Source organism: Maniola hyperantus, chromosome 21, assembly GCF_902806685.2.
Source record: "Maniola hyperantus chromosome 21, iAphHyp1.2, whole genome shotgun sequence".
NCBI lineage: Eukaryota > Metazoa > Arthropoda > Insecta > Lepidoptera > Nymphalidae > Maniola > Maniola hyperantus.
Window position 1 is genome coordinate 2,998,430 of NC_048556.1, and position 8,788 is coordinate 3,007,217.

At 33.6% G+C, this 8,788-nt stretch overlaps 1 long non-coding RNA gene across 1 annotated transcript; it reads left to right on the plus strand.

Moving 5' to 3' along the window:
• The first annotated feature begins 3,598 nt into the window (after positions 1 to 3,598).
• On the plus strand, positions 3,599 to 6,831 carry LOC138403806 (uncharacterized). The gene is made up of 2 exons (XR_011237967.1): positions 3,599 to 6,102; positions 6,615 to 6,831. It is a non-coding gene; the product is annotated as an uncharacterized lncRNA (long non-coding RNA).
• Positions 6,832 to 8,788: the final 1,957 nt, after the last annotated feature.

Below are 8,788 nucleotides of genomic sequence, written 5' to 3' on the forward strand. Positions count from 1 at the left end.
TGGAAAAGTATACATTTAGTTAACACTAATTGTCAAGGTGCCAACAATAAAAAAAAAATCCCATTTATCCAATTCCCATCACAACGGGAATAATCCTTTTTGATTTCCGGGACACAAGCTATCTATATCTTTAAGAAAACTGCATTTAAGAACTCGTTCCCTTCGATTTTCCAGGATAAAAAGTAGTCTATGTCTGGTCCGTCACTGGGATGTAAGTTAACTTTGTAGCAAATTTCATTAAAATTGGTTAAACTGTTAAGGCCGTGAAAAGTAAAGACAGACAGACAGACAGACATATTTTTGTACTTATAATATTAGTATAGATTTTATAGCCCCAATAGCTCAACGATTAAGAGCAGACTGAATTCCGAAAGGTCGGAGGTCCAAGCTCCACCCTTGCATTATTGTCGTACTTACTTCTTGCACAAGCTTTACGCTTAGTTGGAGGGGAAAGGGGAATGTTAGTCATAGTCATAATTAACATAGCTAATATTGTATATGTATGTAGATATGTATATTCTTTATTGCACCAAAAAATACAAATAACAGGTTACAGCAAAGAAATCTTAAAAAGTAGGTACAAAAAGGTGGTCTAATTGCTTCCAGACAACCTTAAGGGTATGGAAAAAATGAACAAATGGACAGTGGGAGGTGATTTATATAATAAACTTAAATACTATACTAATAGCTAAATAAACTAAATCATATAATGTGGCTAATTCCATTGTACACAATCTCTAGAATAAACTAAAATGGCACGATTAAATCTATTGCTATTTCTTTCATAATGTTGCTTGCTGAAAAGGAGTGCCTCTATGCCTTTATGAGCTGCAGTTTAGTTTCAATTTGTGTTAAAAATCTCTAGCTACTTGGGAAGTTAGTTTAAAATCAATCTCAATTTCTAGACAGACAGACAAACAGACCAACAAGAATGCAAGTAAAAATGTGTTAATATTATAATTAAAAAACTGAATTGAGAACTTCTTCCTCTAATCTTGTTATAGGGTTCAAAGTTCCGAAAACTAATAGCTGTACTCAAGAGTGGCTTATCGTTACTTTGAGTTAGAATGAGACAGATTTATGTGAGAGGTATAGCTTTGACTCGTTTTAACTTAAGTAACAATTAAGTTACTCTGAGTACGGCTGTTAAACTTTTAAAAAGAGCTAAAAGGCTAATAGTCTTCAAACAACAGTATTTACAAAAATTTATAGAAGCTTTAATAGCTTGTAATAAGCAAAGTTCTCAAAAACATTGTTCATAAACGTTCAGTGCTAAAATGTTCTATAACTATTCACTAACAGTTCCATAATTTATAATAGGGTGGATCCTACTATAAACCATTAATAAAGGACAAGATGGCTGACTTGTCTTCGGAACAGGTGATAATTTGAGTAAAGTGAGGTTATTTTGTTTCGTTTCTAGTGACATTGGGGCCGATTCTCTTGTACACAATCTCCAAACTAAACTAAATTACAGTTCTAAATTTAGTGCCATCCTTTTCCGCAAGCAACATTATGAAAGGGATAGCAATAGATTTAGACGTGTCATTTTAGTTTAGTTTAGAGATTGTGTACAATGGAATTAGCCACATTGTATTATTGTAAAACATTGTATATAAGTACATCTCACAGTCCCTGCGCTAACCCGGTGCAAAAAAGGCTCCAAGTCCTTTGGAACATTAAGGGTGAGATCTGTAGAGCACATTTGACTTAGCTCCGACTTAAGTTTGAGTTAAAACGAGACAGATTTGTATGAAAGATATACATTTGTCCTTAAGTCTAAGTAAGCAAAGTTAGAGTGTGCTCTATAGATTTCACCCTAAGTGCTATCTTTTTCCATAAGCAACATTATGACAGGAATAGTAATAGATTTAGATGTGTCATTTTAATTTAGTTTAGAGATTTATGGATAAGAGAATCGGTCCCATTATATACTTATAGTTATGATAATTTTAAATTTATTAAGGGATTTAGCTGTATTATGTGTAGTTATTTTTTATGATTTGTCACTCTAAACCATTGATGTTCCAAACAGTTTTCAAACATATATAGGTTATATATATTATATACTCGCCTTTTAAAACCTTTTATTTTGATATCCTACTTGAGGGGTTTAAAAAATTTTTATTTAGCTCACATATTAAAACGCATAAAATCCGCCATTTTGATTTTTTAAGAATTACAGCTTTGTACACTCGTGCCATCAAGATATGAGAAATAGTTAACTTGTAAAAATTATTTATTTTAGAGTTAATGGAAGTTCTCTAACTTTTTTGTAACAAGTTACAATAGCAGTTATGAGTTAATTGAAAGAGAAAATAGAAAGAACGCTTACGAACAATATACATATAAATCATTGGTTACGAAAAGTAAATCGAAGTTTTTAAATGTTTGAATAAAATATTTTCAATTAGTATATTTTTTTATATAAGTACTATTACTTACCGGCAGCAATGGCTTCAGTAGGTGAACTTACGCTCATTTTCTTCAATAATGTATTATTATCTTGCATTTTCTTGTTTTTCAATTTTCTTCTCACGAACACTGTCAGAGTCGTTTTTGTTTTAACAAAAAGGACGCCGTCGTAGTGATGGGGAAATGGGAATTGGCGGCAAGCCATAGATAATAATACACCATAGATAATATACTAATTATGAAAGAGTGGCCTAATCTAGAACCTAAGATCGGTTATTGAAAAAATCGATTTTATAGATCAAAAATCCATGTTTTTCTACGTTAGAAAATCGAGATTAGATTTCTTATGTTAACAATTATAAAATTGTTCACAATTATTATACTATATATAGCTCAATTACCACTCACTCACTGATTGACATAATTGTTCTCCTAGAAAGAGATAGAAAATGATATAATAATGTATGGGAGATATGTTCAGAAGTGGGATTCGACTAGGGAAAAATTATGACATTTCAGAAAAACAAGATGGCGGCCGACCTGACTTTTGTACTTTTTTGTTTTCCAACCGATTTTGTTACAACTTGCAACAATTGAAGATATTAGTAAACGGTTTTTAGAAAAAGTGAAAAAAATTTGAAAAACAAGATGGCGGCCGAGATTTTCAAAAAATTCCCTCCTGTAAAATTTTGTATGAAACTTTTTTTTTTCACTTGTGGTTTCATATAGAAGACAAAGATTCCTTTAGGGCAACATATGGAGGGAGCTGATGATTGAGGATTTCGGAGACGGGTGAAGGGCACGCTTGAGGTATCGAAGATAGGTGGGAGGTGCTCGACCAAATGTCATTCGAAACCTCATCCAATTGCCAAAAATTTGGAAAAAAATTCAAAATTCCGAAAAAAAGATGGCCGCCATACAAATTTCATCCGCGTCAATCTCGGAGGGTATGAAAGATGGAAGAGTGGTTTCTTGGCAAGAGATGATCAGGATCCGAAGGTTTACTCGATGGATTGAAAAAAAATTCAAAATGGCGGAATTTTTTTTTTCATACAAAATTTATGACTTTTTTAAAATTTTTCAAAATGGCGATTATAGACCTCGAGAGCTGCTTTAGCAGCTCGAGCAGCGAGCAAAATACTAGTTATAGTATATAATTCAAACGCATTTATAGAAATGATAATTATTTTAATAGACTTTGATGGTTCCGTACCTCGAAAGGAAAAATGGAATCCATATAGGATCACTTTATTGTCTGTCTATTTGTCTGTTTATTTGTCTGTCTGTTTGATCTGTCACGAAACTTACAGGGTCTGTCGAGAAATCTACAGGGTAATTATTCCTACAAAAATACTAATAATCGATTATGAAATTAGTAACTAATTATTTTCATAATCGAACGATTTTATTATCTTTCGAATAATAATGGTAGGTATCGGTGGCCCTACCGCGGTTGTTTGACAGCTACAATGTCACGATAGCAAACATCTCTGATTGGTTAATGCTCGCTCACTATTGGCCACAATGCATTGTTGCAACAAGAATCGCACAAATTCAGCCAATCAGAACAATTGAGATTGTAATAATGATTGATGCAGGTTTTCGACAATCGCCCTGCGGTTCTTGCAAATGTCAATTTTTATTTTCTTTCCACTTTGGATGGATCTCTATGCTCTCCATCTAATCTGTGTAAAGCCCATGAATAAAGCCAGAAAAAAAAATGCACTCCATAGTGTTAGTTATCTATAATCTATGATCTTCAGAGTCTCCAGATACAGTACGCAGATTGAGTAAAAAAGCTAGATTAAAGTACTTACAGTTAACCGTATCTTAAATAGCGACAGCATGATTTAACGATGAATAACACGACAATTACCATTGTTTAGTAGTTAATATTTGTATTAACCGATCAACAATATTATTTTGTATCAAACTTTTTTATGTGAAAACAAGGAAATAACTAATGAAAAATATAATGACGCCACAAATTTTCAAAGTTTGTTTTACAACTAAAGTTGCAGTCCTTGAAAAAAACCGGTTACACGATAAGGGACAAAAAATAGGTTAGTTGTGTCTCTGTTTATTACATTAGTAATTTAATCTGTGCTCTCATTTTAGTGTGAATGAGAAAGCAAACGTTCCTTTGTCTAGATTTTTTACTCAGTCTACGATACAGTACGACAAACTCAGACCATCAATACCTTGTTAGAGCAAACTACACTGCACTGCAACAAGGCTATCTTGGCGCGTGGCGAAAATCGGAACTAACGTTGCCGTCAAGTGTCCCCTTTATTCTTGTTTGAATGTTCTAAGAATTTGTTCTCCAACAGCGCCCCCCTGTTAATGGCATTCAAGTGCTAAGAGACCCTTGTCGCACTGTAAGTGTATGGAAAAATTCTGAAGAGTGATTTTTTTACCTAGTGGCCTTATAATTATAACTATAAGATGCAGTCACATTAAGAAGTGATCACGGAAAAAAAGATGATAGTTCTACTTTTTTTTAAAGTTGGATAAATTCGACAGAATGTGATAAAATTACATCATACTTTAGATTGGTGTAGTTTAAATCATGTTTATATTCCTATAGTAAATAGTTCCTAAAATTGGCCGTTTGATGCAGATCATGACATTTGCAATTTTAACCGTATTTTTAATTTTTAAATGAGCTACCCTAAAAAAAATATTTATCAAAATTTTATTTCACCACTTTGTCGGCGTGATTAATATTTATACCCACGCCAAATTACTGATTTCTGGCACTAATAGTCTCTGAGATTAACCGAGGACGGACGGACGGACGGGCAGACAGACAAATGGACGGACATGGCGAAATTATAAGGGTTCCTTGTTTACTACGGAACCCTAAAAACGTAGATAGAGTAATAAAGGTAGATGCAGGAACGTTTGCTTTCTCATTCACACTAAAAAGAGAGTGCAGATAGAGTTACTAATGTGATAAACAGAGACGCAGCTAACCTATTTTTTGTCCTTTATCGTGTATCCTTTTTTTCAAGAATACATACAAGGAATGCAACTTTAGTTGCAAAACAAACTTTGAGAATTCGTGGCGTAATTGTATTATTGTTGTCATTAGTTATTTACTTGTTTTCACATAAAAAACGTTTAAATATTGTTGATTGGTTATTATATTGACTACTAAACAATGGTAATACCTAATTGTCTTGTTATTCATCGTTCTATCGCTATCTCATACGCGATTACACAGTACTTCAATCTATGTACCTTTATTACTCTATCTACGTTGTACTCTATGTACGTACGACAAAACACGTTTTTCATACATTTCTGGTATACCGATCTAAAGTTGGCCCAAAAATAGGATATTTTCGTGTAAAAAGGATATAATGATTTAGTAAATCGCAGAGTATTTAAAAAATGTATTTTAAATGTAAGTATTTCTCTATGGTTGCACTGACATCTGTTAGATGCTAAGTACTGACCACAGAGTACAATTTTTTGTTGGTTTTCTTCAGTTTACCCGTTTCTTTTTGTGATTAATTCTGCAACTTTGCTTGCTCTTTGGACTCCGGAGACTTTAGTTTTTCTTACTGAACTTATACGCAAATGCATGGGCACTGATTTGCCTAAGTATTTGGACCCTTATTGACGGACTGTGGCTGCTTCGAGAAGTTGTTGTGCAACGAGGTGTGGTAAAAGTTAGAACTCGTAAGTAAACAAACGTTATTATTCAATATAAGTAAAGGCTCTCATGCGGGTTTCCTCACTATCTTTTTTTTCACAGCTAAGCAAGTGATATTTAGTTGTTACAAAGGTATTAAACTCCGAAAAGTTAGAGGAGTTTTAACAGCGTTTCATAAAGTACCTGTTATACAAATTGAGTCCATTGCTACTGGTGGTTATTACTTCATAGTAAGTACCTCCACACTACAAGTGATTTCTCGAGTATGTTTCCTTATGTATCTGACCTTTGATCCAATAGCTAGAGCTGCATAAAACGTTGCTCTTCATTATTTATATGAAAGTTTGGATGTTTCTTACTCCTTCGTACCACAAATTAAAGTAACAATTTGGATTAGTTAAATTAGGAACAAAGATACCATATACACTGATTCTAAAGTTCTTGTAGACAACGTCATACCTAAACAGAAGCTGGTAGTAGTATAGATTAAGCACCACAGTCAGTGGTCAGTTACTCAGTTATCATAAATTTTTTTCAGGCAAAGGTGATACAGTGCTGTATTCATTTCTTTATCCTGACAAAGATATGGATTGGGATATGGTGTGAATTCGAGCTGTTGGACCCTGTGCAGAGACAAATAAAATAATGAACGGTGCCAGATTAGATTTATATGAAGCAGATGGTGATATAATTAAAATATCAGAATCTAATCTATTTTAATAAAAGAAAACATAAAAAATCATCTAAATGCTCAACTGTTGTTTTATTTGCCTAAATAACTTAAATTCCAAAGTAATTTCTAAAGCTAAGTCAAATAAATCAGAAAATGATTAGACTTTTGGACATTACTTTGGGAAATCATTTTAGAAGAAGTCCCCCGAAGAGCCTAGTGGTTAGGATGTCCACCTCTGAATAAAATTGAAGGTTGAGGGTTCAATCCTAGGTACGCATCTCTAAGAGTTATGTGCGTTTCAAACAATTAATTATACTTGCTTTAGCGGTAAAGGAAACATGAGGAAATCTGCATGCCTGAGAGTTCTCCATATTGTTCTTAAAGGAGTCAAAGGTATACTATTATGGTCAATATGTCGTTGGCTCACTATAGAATACGGGTCTCTTGAGTGTGAGAAGAGTTTTGGCCATAGTCTACCATGCTGGCCAAATGCGGATTGGTAGACTTCACACACCTTCGAGAACATTTTGGAGAACTCTCAAGCATGCAGGTTTCCACACGATGTTTTCCATCACTGTTAAAGCAAGTGATATTTAATTAATGTACTCTTTTATATTTTATACTATATATATAAAAGGTAAAGGTGACTGACTGACTGACTGACTGACTGACTGACTGACTGACTGATCTATCAACGCACAGCTCAAACTACTGGACGGATCGGGCTGAAATTTGGCATGCAGATAGCTATTATGACGTAGGCATCCGCTAAGAAAGGATTTTTGAAAATTCAACCCCTAAGGGGGTGAAATAGGGGTTTGAAGTTTGTATGCAAGTCAGTTAGTTTTGAAGCAAGGATCGTGAAATTTTGTATTTACACAAATTGTTATAAACATAGAAAACGTGTATCATGGTTTTTGAAAAATTTAGCCCCTAAGTAGAAAATTAAAAGGGGTTTAAAATTTGTATAAAAGTTTGTCAGTTTTAAAATTTGAATCAAGATATCGAGTAAATAAATGTAATCTATATATATAAAAAAAGGTAAAGGTGACTGACTGACTGACTGACTGACTGATCTATCAACGCACAGCTCAAACTACTGGACGGATCGGGCTGAAATTTGGCATGCAGATAGCTATTATGACGTAGGCATCCGCTAAGAAAGGATTTTTGAAAATTCAACCCCTAAGGGGGTGAAATAGGGGTTTGAAGTTTGTATGCAAGTCAGTTAGTTTTGAAGTAAGGATCGTGAAATTTTGTATTTACACAAATTGTTATAAACATAGAAAACGTGTATCATGGTTTTTGAAAAATTTAGCCCCTAAGTAGAAAATTAAGGGGTTTAAAATTTGTATAAAAGTCTGTCAGTTTTAAAATTTGAATCATGATATCGAGTATATAAATGAAATCTATATATATAAAAAGAAAAGGTGACTGACTGACTGTCTGACTGACTGACTTATCTATCAACGCACAGCTCAAACTACTGGACGCATCGGGCTGAAATTTGGCATGCAGATAGCTATTATGACGTAGACATCCGCTAAGAAAGGAATTTGAAAATTCAACCCCTAAAGGGGTGAAATAGGGGTTTGAAGTTTGTATGCAAGTCAGTTAGTTTTGAAGTAAGAATCGTGAAATTTTGTATTTACACAAATTGTTATAAACACAGAAAACGTGTATCATGGTTTTTGAAAAATTTGGCCCCTAAGTAGAAAATAAAGGGGTTTGAAAATTGTATGAAAGTCTGTCAGTTTTAAAATTTGAATCAAGATATCGAGTATATAAATGTAATCTATATATATAAAAGGAAAAGGTGACTGACTGACTAACTGACTGACTGATCTATCAACGCACAGCTCAAACTACTGGACGGATCGGGCTGAAATTTGGCATGCAGATAGCTATTATGACGTAGACATCCGCTAAGAAATTATTTTTGAAAATTCAACCCCTAAAGGGGTGAAATAGGGGTTTGAAGTTTGTATGCAAGTCAGTTAGTTTTGAAGTAAGAATCGTGAAATTTTGTATTTACACAA